Genomic DNA, 14956 nt, shown 5'->3' on the forward strand with positions numbered 1-14956 from the left:
ACGTAAGTCGGCATTCCAAACATACCACAGAGCATTGAGAGCCCTACGACAAAAGATGTTTTGGACGACCTGGAGTTTGTCAAGAATAGTGGGATTCGCGTGGGCGAAGACTGGGGAGGCGTAGGTTATCACCTACACTAGGTTACACCTTAACGACGTCGAAGAAGACTGCTTATTTCTTATTACGTCTTGGATAAAACCCTCTTGTGATGTACTCGACAATGCGGTGGACTTGTTGTGCCGACTTGGGACCCGAGTGCTGGCGGCGAAAGCCGAACTGGTGAGGCATGATAATTAGGAGACCATCTGTTGGGAAGAGATGCCCTTTCATACGAGCGAGGATCACCCGCTCAAATACCTTCCCCTTTGCATTGAGGAGGCTAATGGGGCGATGGTTGGAGGGAATATTACTCGGTTTCCCAGGTTTGGGAATACCGATGACTATAGTTATCTTCCAGGCGATTGGAATGAAGCTATGACCGAAACAGACATTGAAAATAATATCCAGAGAGTACCTTATTTATACAACAGTACTCAAAATACACGCACTCGCGCGCGCGTATTTTGTTTTAAATGTCGCGTATTTGGCCCGGTATCCCGGTATTTTCGAAATTCCGAACCTTCGATTTGCGACCCCTACTTAGCCACATTAAAATGTAGCTTGTTCTCGTGACTCCATTCAACCACTCGGTCTATATCACTCTGCAGTCCAGCTGAATCCGTTACGTCACCTATTTCGCGTACCAGTTTCAGGTCGTCAGCAAATAAGAGGCAAGTCAACTCATGGACCACCTCTGGCAAGTCATTTATCATAATGATAAATTGGAGGGGCCCTAAGTTACTGCCTTAATTGACGCCTGACCTTGTCGGATACAGCTCCAAGAGACATCCGCCACAGTCGACATACTGATGTCTGTCTCGCGTGCAGCTGGCGGAAAAGCTTCAAGTATGTGGCATCATATAACTCGACAGGTGGATAATCGGCGACTATCTATTATTTCAAGCGCTGCAGAAATCATGCGATTAGATTAAACGATTAGGTACGTAAAAAGTATCTATTGCAGTAATTTTAATCATAAAAGGTATTACACAAAAGTCCGCGACAGCTTATACCTATCTCTTATGGATTACCCATAATAACTGTTTTTATTTTTTTAAAACATCACACTAATGTTTAGGTGGTTGTTAAATATTGGCCTTAACCAACATTGGCCATTCGCCTTAAACATAATTATCAGGAAGACATCAGATTCCGCACCGCCGCCGTGCCGTGGGAACGCTGACTCCACACCTACGTTGCCACCACATAGTCCCGAACATGGGAATTGACTCTGGGTGCTAACATCGCCCCAAAAAGTCAATCATTTTAGGTTAATTAGTTGTAATTTAGTTTAGATTTAATTAAAAAATGTAAAATTCGGTTTTAATTAAATACATAATTATGTAATAAGTATTTCGGTCTTTCTGTCTCCTGGCTGCTGCATCCCGACGCAAAACGCGTGGATAAGACCTAAACAAACGAGCCAACTAATATTATGAATTATTCGTATATAAAAATACATTTGAAAAATATTTGTTTAACCCTAGAGTAGTCGCGCCTTTCCATGAAACGTGAGTGCTCGCGTGGTGAGCATTTTGCCGCACATGTTTATTTTTGCTAATTTTAGTTAAATAAATCATTAATAATTTTAAAGGAATAGAATAAAACATAGACTTTCATAAATTATCATTTACTAAAGTTTTGTAATTAGTAATTATTTAAAAAAAAAGCTTTAGTATATCTTGGGTACTTTTTTTAACTTTTTGCAATATCTTTACCTTAACACATAAAAAATGAAACTAAATATCAAAATTAAACGTTTTCCTGTATCTTCGATATGTACTTCAGCAAAACAGTCCGGAAAGATACACATACAATGTTCGTTGCACAGTATCTGTCCGCATCTATTGGACCCTTTTTTGGTTCTTCTTTTTTTGTTTTTGATAGACATACTGCGCATATATCTTCTTTACCCGAGGATATATATTTGTGCGTGTTACTTCTTCATTTTCTTGTAGTTTTCCGGTGTCACTTACCTAAAAAATATTAGTTAGTAGAAAAAATAAAATATAGAAAATCGCCCATAATTCACAAAATCACAATAAATATCAATGGTGTTACGATGTTTACATCAAAATAACATTATATACAACTAAAAATAACAATATTTCAACAATACTAAAAGATCAGGCACATTAATTTTACTTACGTGAGTAGTCGCGCAGTTAGCAATTTGCCGCCAAACGCGACACACCAACAATAACCGCATCCTCCTGCGGTCGCCTGCGCCTTAAATTTCTTCTAATTTCTAAAATAAGTAGGTTAGGCACGAGGGGGCAGCTACTAGGAAGCTTGATCTCGACAAATACACCGTATTTATTATAATAGGATTTTTTGACCGCGGACGGCAAAATGCTCATAGCGCGAGCACTCTAGGGTTAACTGAACAACAACATTTAACATGAATAATATGTCCCATCTTTACATACTTTCAGTCATATCCCGTATGGTCTAGTGGCTAGGATACCTGGTTTACATTCCGGGAGGCTCGGGTTCGATCCCCGGTGCGGGACTTCACCGATCTCTATTTTTTTTCTACATATATATATATATATATATATATATATATATATATATATATATATATATATATAGAGATTTAATTCAACAGCCTCTATAGCTCAGAGGATAGAGCAATGGTCTAACAAGCCATGGGTCGGGAGTTCGATTCTCTCTGGAGGCATTTATCCTGTATGATTTTGATTTTGTTTTCCGTTTTTATGTGTTTTTCACATAGAAGAGATGGTTTTTCACTTTCATCTTTTTATAACGTGATACAATGTTTTTCTCATTTTATAATCAGATACAATCTCGCGTAATAGAAAAAATGTCCTAAGGGCTACCCTGCACAGTATCGCGCATGCGCTGTAGCTAATGATCACAGGCAATACGATTTTTCGAAATTTAAAGGAACAGCCTCCATAGCTCAGGGGATAGAGCAATGGTCTTACAAACCATGGGTCGGGAGTTCGATTCTCTCTGGAGGCATTGATGACGTAGGTTGTTTTTTTTGGTGTTTTTTGTCTTTTCTCTTTTTATAATGTATTATAATGTACTATAAACAAAATATTACGTTTTGTGTTAAATTGTGTGTAAAAAGAACAAACAAACAATTTGTTAAATTAAATTAAATTATTTAATAAATAATATTATAAATACCTAATAAATAATTAAGTGACATTAACCAGTTTCAACAATCTAACCAATCGTATGTAGGCAATATAAAATCATACTCGTATCACATCCGAAAAATAAAACAATATTTCTGTCGTTAAATTGTGTATTTGCCGCTGTCTTACTTCTTATCGTAAAATAAAGTATTTAAATTTGACCTTGGAAATAAAATTTTGTGTATAGATTGCTTAGCACATTTCTAATAAGAAGGCAAAATACGAATATTCAGATTAATCAGATATATGGACTTTTTGAAACTACACCCCTTCAGCCAATATGCTATGCTACTAACTCTATCCTGTCCTAAATACTATTAATGGTAAAGTTTGTGAGGATGGATTGATGTATACACCTTATAAGTGCATGAGAATAACATGTAGACTTTTTTTTATAATATAGGAGTAGCAGACGAGCATGCAGTCCACCTGATGGTAAGTGGCTACTGCCACCCATGGACCCTGTAATCAACCCCAGATAGGATTAGATATTCCTACCTAAGGTTTGTCACAGATGCGCTGCTACACCTCAGGACTAAGCTGGAACTCCTCGGAAAAGTATGTCTCTCATACCACACCCTTTAATCCAGAACACAGGAGTGCTTAACACAGCTGTTATTAGGCAGAAATAGGTGTGGCAGGGGTGCCGCCGGAGTCAAACCACAAAGAGTTCTAAGACCTTCAAAAACTCTATCTGAAGCCACTTACATAGTCGCATCCAAATGTTTCCGCAGAACGCAAGAACTACATCACGCTAGGAACAGGTGTGGCGGTGGTGCTCCTCGCATTGTAGTGTTTGTTACACCTTTACCTAACATTAATAAACTTTCAGCACTTTTTCGTAAATCATCGAAATATGGCGAATGGGGAAGGAAAATAGTTTTAGTTTTAGTCAGTTTAGTTAGAAAAAATTAAACATATGTTTAATGTTTTTACGTTTCGTTTGTTAAGCGAGTTACAACCTATACCTAATGAAAACCTTGCAATCGCGTCGAAAAGTTGTTTCAGCTACAAAATAAATCTAGTAAACAGGTACCTACATTCACAGTTATATTACTTACATCTTAAGTTATGCCTAACTTTTACATAACAGACTATTAGCCAAACCACTGCAGGTTTCAAATTTGAATACTAAACTATTTTCGTAACGTATTCATGATTTTAACATAAATGCAAACTTGCAAATTCGCATTACACTGTAATTTGTTATTCACCGCACATCACAACGTTCAATTTCTAATATCATTTTTATTTACATATTTATTACGTAACAGAATTGAGGTAAATATAAAAAAATACATAAATAAAACATCTTCTAGAGATGTATTTGTGTACAACTAATTATATCTTTAGATTATTGCTTTAAAATATTGCTATTTGTATATGCGGTAGGTAATGTGTACCTATAATTTTTCATATTGTAATTGTGTTTTGTAAGTTAAATCTCTAAAAATACTTAGTAAAAAATTATTAATAAGTTAAGATTTCTAGTGCTTAACACTCCTATTATTAGGTAGAAATAGTGTGGTGGTGTGGCAGGCTTGAGCCACAAGGGCTTCTATTTACCTTCTATATAATATAATGTAAAGTGTCTCCTCGCCTTCCAGGAAGCCTTCAACGTAACAACGCGGTACGAGCTGCCCGTGAGCAAGCAAGACATGGAGCAGGAGGACAACCTGCAGTACAGCTGGCAGCAGCTGCAGGCCACCGCGCTCGCGTCGCACGTGCAGCTGCTGACCATGCAGCCGCAGTTCGAGGACGACCTCGAGAGCAACCTCGACCGGTCCAAGGAGGTTAACACGGAGTACTGTCATGAGTACAGGCGCGCGGGACCAGTGCAACCAGGGCTAAGTCCCCGGGAAGCGTCTGATCGGTTCATAGATTGACAGATGGCGCTACAATTTGCGAAATAATATTTAACTACTACATTCCTATATTATTATTCCAAAATAAATGTACTTGCAATTCTAGTTTTTTGACATTTATTTCATAAAATGCTCTACATGAAGCACCCGGAGATTATTATTATATATTTTGATGTTTTTCGACTTAATTGATATTTTTAGTTAATTCATACACAATATAGGTAATTTAATTATTCGGCAAATATCTTGTTTACTTATTAAAAATCCTTTATTTTGGAGAGATAACGTATTTTTTTATACATATAGATAATAAAGTATCTATTGAAATATTTTTGAACATAAAAGGTATTACACAAAAGTCCCAAAGGAAAAAAAATCTCAAAGGTATGTGAAGTCTACCAATACGCACTTGTGTTCCAGTGTCTGGGATAATCGGTTTTCACTCCAGGAGACCCGGGTTCGATTCCCGGTACGAGAACTAATGTTGCCACAATTGACATTTTTTTCCTATGGGTTTGTTGTATTTGATTGAATTCGTAGTGCATACTATTTATTTTCATTTATAAGCCGGTCTTAATATACATAAAATAAGTGGGAGATTTGTATTAGTTCCCGGAGATATGAAATGTAGTGGACGTCTTAGATATTACAGTACGATAAACAAAACATATTACAAATGTATGTAAACTTTAGGTATAAGTGATGATAACATAAATATGAATATACTTTTTCGTTTTATACAGAAATCAGTTCATTTTGGTGCAACCTATAATAATAAACATATATATAGTATAAAAGTAATTGTTTATAGGTAAGTGGAAGAAAGGGTAATTTTTATTTGATATTTGATGCACCAACGTAAGTTTAAACCACGAATGAAATATAAAAAATATGCTTCATCGTATTCCCCGCTATCTGTCGTGAGGACATGGAACTCCTAGCGACGTGTACGAAGGTCTAGCTCTGCATGAACAATACTCCACCACCACCAGACAGATGGCGCTACAATTTGCGAAATAATATTTAATGGTTGACTTGCTTTATTGTAATTGCAATATAAATGTATTTGCAGTTCTATATATATTTACATTTTTTACATAAAATAATGTACATTAGGCATCAGACAATTATTATTGTTATTAATTTTATTATTGTTATTATTTTATTATTGTTATTAATTTTATTTTTACAATTATTATTAATTTTTTATATTTCCTTAAGTTTTAATATTTCTTTTTTGTTTAAATTATATTTATTGTATATATTGTATATAGATTTATAGTTTGTAAATAGTAAATAAATAAATTTCAAATTATGGACAATTATTATTGTTTATTTCAATGTGTTTCGACTTAATTGATTTTTAGTCAATTCGTAGTTCAGACACAATATAGGTAATTTAATAATCAGGCAAATACCTTTAGAAAAATCCTTTATTCACTAGTGAAAACATGAATTTTAATACATCCCCGTATGTATGAGACGCTACACGTCGGTAAGATCCAATAATATCTTAACAAATTAATTTAATGATAATAATTTGCAAGCATTACAAGTTATATTAATAACAACAAAACATATCTATATATATATAGATATAGAGAGAGAAAAAAAAATGATACCGGTGAAGTCCCGCACCGGGGATCGAACCCGAGCCTCCCGGAGTGTTAACCAGGTATCCTAGCCACTAGACCATACGGGATATGACTGAAAGTATGTAAAGATGGGACATATTATTCATGTTAACCCTTTAACGCACACCCTCACTTTTTTGGAAATTTTAATAATCTATGATACTAATATGTTCTATGCCATAGAATTAAATGGTTATAGTAAAAGTTTTTGAAATTAATTATTTTTCGAGAAAACCAAAAAAAAAACATGTGGCCATCATACTGGCCACTGAGCGCTCGTATGACTTACTATCAATACAAAATCACTGGCCAGTAAACTGCAAACCGACGAAATATACTTTATTTTGTTAATAAAAGTTTCCAACTAGTATTTAGTAAAAGAACGTATATGTCGACGATATCCCATTACCGCACTTTATTAATAAACTGAACGAAACGACTTTAATATGAGAATCACTTTTATTTACAATTCGGGCAGAGTAACTGCCTACACGACTGATTAAATACGAATGTACCACGCTCTACCAGCGCGTGGACTTAAATACTACTCGAGTGACAAACAGCATAAGAACTACCTCACATCATTTGTTTTGTTATAACAAGTGACGTGATTCACAATAAATTTAACTGTTAATAAAATAACATATTGAAAATATTGTTTTAAAAATACGAGAATAAGTATTTTAATATTATTATAATTTACATAATTAATTTGGTATGACTAACAAAGTGTTTTTGAAGTACTACCGGAAATCGTCCATATTTTAATCTAAATACTAATTCCACATTGACAATCAAAATTGACATAATGAAAATTAATAATGAATTTTATGTTACTCCAAATAATTTATCTTACACAAATTATATTTGTTTTAATAAACAAGCGCGTTACAACACGCAAACATTCCTTACAAGTTTTCATAAATCGCCAAAAGAGGGCGCTACTAGTAGGATGCAAATTAAACTAAGTTTTGTTTATAAAACAATAAAATTGGAGTCATAATAATCTAATCGATTTTTACTTTGAAGGTTTGCAACAATATGAATTATTAAAAATAAATTACAAAATCAATGTTTTAAAATCAGTCGAAAGAGTCACTGCAATGTCTAAGAGACATTGAGGTTAGATCAATAACAGTATTGTAATTACGAATAATTATTTTAAACATTAAATATTATAATATAAACGTAAGATACAGATTTACACCCATAAATAATTATTTTAAACATTAAATGTTATAATATAAACATAAGATACTGATTTGCGCCCATACGGCCATACTGATTCCAGCGCGTCCCTTGCGCTGTTTTACATTACAACATAATATCAAACAAACAAAAACATTACAACATAATATTTTCTTTCTTTCTTCTTTCTTCTTTCTTCTGATATCATAAAAAAGGCGTCACTCATCACGAGTTCTAGCCAACAATAAGGCATCACCCATCCTGGGATCTAGCCAACAAACAAGGCATCACCCATGCTGGGTTCTAGCCAACAAGACCAGGATCAAGGATACGCATGGTGGCCAGCCAGCGTTTTAGGAAGGAGATTTGGATAGGATTATAATATTTAACAAGAACACACGTGAACGCACATACATAAAATAATCATGAAAACCAGTTATATCAACACAATGCCTTTACAGTTTCAAAGTTCTCATTTACAAGATCATCCGCCCATACGCATCTTTTTTTTTTTTTTTTTAAAGAAAATAATTTGTTACAAAAAATAGAAATGAAGGTTCGGCGGTCCAAATTGTGGCGTTGTGGCACCCATGGACCACGCGCGCTCCCCGACCACTCACTTGCAGCAGGTATCGAAAAACCGCCCCTGATGTCTCTCCAGCTAGTGCCATCTCTTACTTAGCGCACTCGAACCAACCCTCCACTGGCCATCCGCGGCATGGTCATCGTGACAAGTCAAACGTCCTCGTGTGCTGTTCCTGCAAGGCAGAAAAACAAACGGCGAATATTAGAATTTCCGCTCGGCCAATCCTGATTAACTTGTATTAAGGTTATTCACCACGCTAAAACTAAAAGACTAATGATGAATAGTTTATTTCAACCGTACTCAATTTCGACCTCTTTTACATTACTATCACTTTTCTAATTAAACAAAATTTTACACAAAATCGATCGGTCGTATTGTCTTTATAAGATTCAACATTTTCTACAACACCATTTAAACAAAATAATTAGTCCCTTAACATTAAACTCAAACGCGTAAAATAAATTCTAACGAATTATTATTATATATACATTTTTTTTTATAAACTCCTTGAGTTAGCTGACCAATTCCTTCTAATTACTAAAATTACTTAGACCAAACATCAAATAATTCGAGACATTTAAGCACTACATGTGATCGATGGATACGCATAGCCCAGTAACCTCCTGTTACTTTTCATTGACGCAAATCCACTCACATGAATACACATAATTTCTACTGAAACTTAACTTCCGCCATAGCTGCCTGCCCACCGCATACTACGGCTACAAGACAACCTCTGTACAGTCCGATCAACATGTTTACTCAAGTTCTCAAGTCATTATTGTAACTACTTTAAATGAATGTAGTCAGCTTAGCACCAATTACCCCGTAATATACCCTATTTGTATGTAGAAAAATAAAATGACAGAATCTGGAAGTTCATAAAGGACATTAAAACCCAAAATTTAAATGTTCTAACCTAAATCACCTTCATCTTGCTCAATACAACACACCGTTAAATTTAAACACGAGCGCCACTTAACGCTACGGTATCGTATCTTCGCTGAACCCATATCACAAACACATCTATTGAGCCTTTACCATAGACAACTCTATTCGCTTCATCAGAAAAAGAAACGAGGGACCTAATGAATCGGCTTGAGAGTACAAGCTTGGACTTTGGCCTTTTGATAAACAGGAGCAAAACTAAAATTATGATGATTGACCGTTCTGAGTCACTACAATGAACAAATCTGCTCAGCGACTTCGAAATCGTCAAGGAATTTCAATACTTGGGATCAGTCATTAATGATAAAGGAAACTGCGAAACTGAGATACGACGCCGCATCGGTATGGCTAAAACGGCAATGAACCAACTTACCAGGGTCTGGAAGGACGGGAATATTACTAAGCGTACAAAAGTTCACTTAGTTCGTACGCTCGTCTTTTCCATATTCCTCTACGCATCGGAATCTTGGACGCTGAAAGTAGTAGACAGACAAAGAGTGGACGCATTTGAGATGTGGTGCTGGCGGCGAATGCTAAGAATCCCGTGGACAGCCTTCCGGACCAACGCATCCATCTTAAAAGAATTACACCTAGAGCATTCCCAACGTCTCTCCAGCCTGTGCCTTCACCGCATACTTAAATACTTCGGTCATATAGCCCGAAGAAATAATGACAACCTAGAAAAGCTACTGGTGACAGGCAAGGTGGAGGGCAAAGACCCAGAGGACACAGCCCAAAACGATGGTCAGACCAGGTATCGGACCATCTAAAGATACCGGTTAGCGAGGCGATACACCAGGCCACTAATCGCAATCTCTGGAAAGACGCTATAAAGCAAAGACGTCACGATCCTCAGCATTGAGGGACCGACTATAGAGAGAGAGAGAGAGAATCTCCATTGAGCAACGTGTAGACTTAAAATTGCATTAATACGACAACCTTCAGAAATTTTTCACAAGAAATAATGAGTGTACCCGCAAAATCGTAAAATTCGTAATTCGTAAGTAAATTCTTTCCAGTGGTCAAATACTGGTAGCCAAATTATTAATAAACCGTCAAGTACCTCAATTTTTAACACGCTTTTATTAGCTTGGGTTGTACGTTTGTATGTATGTATGTACTAACAGTAACGGAATCTTTGAGCCCGATTTCTATCCACTTTGAACGTCCAGTTTAATTAAAAATTTTGAAGTATTATCAAAAACCACGAATACACGATTTTAACATTTTTGTACCATTGTCCTTATCAATATCCTCAGGATTAACGATTTTCGAGGCGAGAGAAAGCGCCTTATGGAGCGTTCAGGCAAAGTTACTAGATCGATTTTAAGCTTTGGAAAATAATAATTTTATTTCCCTATAACTCAAATGTACTGAAACATATCTATAATGCCATCTTGTAGAATGATTTTTTTTAGGATTCCGTACTCAAAGGATAAAACGAAACCCTCCGCTGTCTGTTCGTGAGTCACAGGGCTTTATCTCTTAAACCGTAATAGATAGACACTTGATTTTATTTTACAGACTATGCATAATGATGGTCGCTATAACAACAAATACTACGTGGGGTGCTTTTCGAAAATTGATAAGTGGAACACTCCACGCTTTTTTTTTACAATTATACAATTTACTGTTCCTTAATTGATTCCTAGATTGAAAATTATTTTTATAATAGTTTTTTTTTTTTTTTTTTTTTAGTTGATTTTAGTTTCTTTTGAACTATATTTATTAAAGTATAAAGTCACTTACCGAAAAGGCTCTTACTAACTCACCGCCTTGGTTTTACCAGAGTGAAAAAGTATCCTGTCTTATAGCGACCCGTAACATTGGCCCCTTTCCGGTACGTTCGCAGTCAACACAAGTCCAGTGTCATTGTAATACCACCAATAAGCAGCTATAGTAGATTCTTAGTCTGTGGACACTCAAACATTACGTGAACATTATAAAATTACAAGATAGAAATAAATTAAAACAATAGACCACCCAAGTGGTTATAAGTATCAAAATGACAACGTGTGGCCCGTATGAAATAAACTGTCATACTACACTAGGCTCCACCCCAAAATTACGCTGCTCCATACGTTCAGTCCCGCCATAATCAAAGCATCCAACGGCTGTCAAACGCTTTACCAACGGCGTGGCTTCCTAAGGCTTCGTTCAAAGCAATCCCAGGAAAATCACCAAACACGCGCGCCAAATGTGCGCGCCATTGCCCCGAACCAATAAACGTCACCATTGATCTCCATCATGACCATGTGGACACGTAGGTCCATCCAACCGCTGCTGTCGACGATATCCCATTACCGCACTTTATTAATAAACTGAACGAAACGACTTTAATATGAGAATCACTTTTATTTACAATTCGGGCAGAGTAACTGCCTACACGACTGATTAAATACGAATGTACCACGCTCTACCAGCGCGTGGACTTAAATACTACTCGAGTGACAAACAGCATAAGAACTACCTCACATCACTTGTTTTGTTATAACAAGTGACGTGATTCACAATAAATTTAACTGTTAATAAAATAACATTATATTGAAAATATTGTTTTAAAAATACGAGAATAAGTATTTTAATATTATTATAATTTACATAATTAATTTGGTATGACTAACAAAGTGTTTTTGAAGTACTACCGGAAATCGTCCATATTTTAATCTAAATATTAATTCCACATTGACAATCAAAATTGACATAATGAAAATTAATAATGAATTTTATGTTACTCCAAATAATTTATCTTACACAAATTATATTTGTTTTAATAAACAAGCGCGTTACAACACGCAAACATTCCTTACAAGTTTTCATAAATCGCCAAAAGAGGGCGCTACTAGTAGGATGCAAATTAAACTAAGTTTTGTTTATAAAACAATAAAATTGGAGTCATAATAATCTAATCGATTTTTACTTTGAAGGTTTGCAACAATATGAATTATTAAAAATAAATTACAAAATCAATGTTTTAAAATCAGTCGAAAGAGTCACTGCAATGTCTAAGAGACATTGAGGTTAGATCAATAACAGTATTGTAATTACGAATAATTATTTTAAACATTAAATATTATAATATAAACGTAAGATACAGATTTACACCCATAAATAATTATTTTAAACATTAAATGTTATAATATAAACATAAGATACTGATTTGCGCCCATATATACCTACTTAACATAGATCAATTGAAAAAGAAAGGTATCAAATATCGGCTAATTAATTTCAACCTTGAATGAAGATCAACTTCATTATTTATTATAACTTGTAAATTTTTGGATCTCAAAAATTTGTATTACTGCCTTTTACGGGTCTTTATTCACTAATTTTCCCAGTGATCTGCGCGACCGAGACCACTTTTTTAACTTACTTACAACTTGGGTCATAGGGGCAGTGGGGGTGGGGTGTATGTTAAGATAAGGGGTTATGGTAGACACAAAATCTCCTGTTTTAGTTAGGATGAAGTTGGCATTGTATAATGTAATTTTTGACTTTGACTACGTGTGGTTAGGATGATGATATTGCAAGTAACGCTTCAGTCAAAACAATGAGCAGCATTGGGAATCTCCACCAAAGTTTGACCATCCTCAGTCCCCATAAGATCATTCCATTGGTCCTCGTTTATTAAGTCTAACTTCCAATAAGTGTAATTTTGTCGAAAATAATGAATTATATATAAATCTAAAACTTCACTACATCCATATTTACAAAAATGAAATGAAAAAATCAAAATATATGTACATAACAGATTATAACTACCAAACAAGATTGTCTGCGGTAAATTAATTATTAACTTAGGCAAATTGATTAAATATTTTTTTAATAGTTATATATAATAAATTTAGTGAATATAGTCAATTATAATAAATTTCAGATTAATTGGTACATTTATAATCAAGTAGGTACATCGTTACTTATCGTCATATATTTTTTAAATGATGGTAGTAAGAATGATGGTAGAAGTAGAGGTAGAAATGCAATGGATCTACTACGAATCTATGTCGTAGCAATGCTACGAATATAGCTACGAAGTGCGTTTCATAGCTTCGCCGTACCAGGGGATAAGGAGTACATGAGGTATTACTATGGACGATTATCTACTGATCTCTAATCTCTAAAACTAGGTGATGTAAAAATATGTTTTAATGAACGCCCCGTTAATTATCACACTACGCGGCAAGTTGTATATTAATAATATTGAGTGATCAACAACTTTTCGGTCCTTGTATGTCATAATGTCATTTAATTAAGCTATTGCATAGCTTTTATCGCGGGCTTTGAGCGCGGCGACCGAATCGAGAAATTCCGTAACGAAAATAAGTAACACCTTTCAACAACTCGGTTGCCTGGAGACTTGATATCCAACTATCAAGTCTCCAGGCAACCGATTTGTTGACTGTCAATAGAAAAATATGGATATAATTGAATAAAGTATTATTTTACATTCCTTATTATTTTATTTGATAACCTTAATTCGTCAACTTGAACACAGATGGCAGTAATACACATTTTTTTATAATCCGTGCAGAAATCTTAAAATTGCGTGAAGTATATTTTATATTCCCATTATAAAATTCAAAATTATATTACCATATTATCCAAATAATATGTTTTATCAACATAAGCTATGTTGAATTCTGGATTGATAAAATAACGTAAAAGAGTGTTTGTTATTTTTAAACGTACAATTACAACTGACAGACTTGACAGCACAAAATCAAAACGCCATTATGATTTATGGTACAAATAATTTGTGTACAAAGTGTTTTAAATATGAATAAACAAAGTGCATTTATTAATGAAAAATGCGATGTACCTGTAACATTCGGCCAAATGTCACAGGCACATCGCATTAATCCATTTATATTGCTGGTTGTTAATACTTTATGTCACTTATTAAATACTTTCTATTTTATATTTTAGAATGTTCAGTCTTGCTTGGAGTTATGAAATGTCAGCTGATATTTGCAATGTCTTATATAATGGAGATATTATAAAATAGTGGATAAAGATGTATTAATGTAAATGTTGATGATTATGGAAGAATATATTGTATTTCTGGAATTCCTTCTGAGCGTTTTCATAGCATAAAAAATGCTATGCAATAGCTTTACCGCGGCAGTCTCCGAGTGCCACACGTATTTTTTTTTAATTTATTACTTTTTAATGACAATATATTCTGACAATTGAAGAATTGAATACACGTAGTTTTTATAAATGTTTTGAGGTATTTGCAGTAGCAAAAAGCAAACTGCATCTTGAGTTGGTCAAAGTTCCCTTTGGAAATCAAACTTTAATGCGCAGATGCAAAAGTATTGATCCGAATTCCAAATACCGTTACTAGGATCACAGGATAAGAAGAAGTTGAGTTAAACCCACTCGTTGCTTATTCGATGCAGTTTGCAATAACGGGAGAGTAAAAAAAATACAATCTACACATTACATAAACAAAAAAAAAA

At 34.6% G+C, this 14956-nt stretch overlaps 2 non-coding genes across 2 annotated transcripts; both read left to right on the top strand.

Moving 5' to 3' along the window:
- The first annotated feature begins 2710 nt into the window (after positions 1-2710).
- TRNAV-AAC (transfer RNA valine (anticodon AAC)) lies at positions 2711-2783 on the top strand. The gene has a single exon. It is a non-coding gene; the product is annotated as a tRNA-Val (tRNA).
- Positions 2784-3015: 232 nt separating this feature from the next.
- TRNAV-UAC (transfer RNA valine (anticodon UAC)) lies at positions 3016-3088 on the top strand. Its single transcript has one exon. It is a non-coding gene; the product is annotated as a tRNA-Val (tRNA).
- Positions 3089-14956: the final 11868 nt, after the last annotated feature.

Source organism: Epargyreus clarus, unplaced genomic scaffold (genome assembly GCF_041222505.1).
Source record: "Epargyreus clarus isolate Ecla_fem2 unplaced genomic scaffold, WU_Ecla_fem_2.2 ptg000007l, whole genome shotgun sequence".
Taxonomy (NCBI): Eukaryota; Metazoa; Arthropoda; class Insecta; order Lepidoptera; family Hesperiidae; genus Epargyreus; species Epargyreus clarus.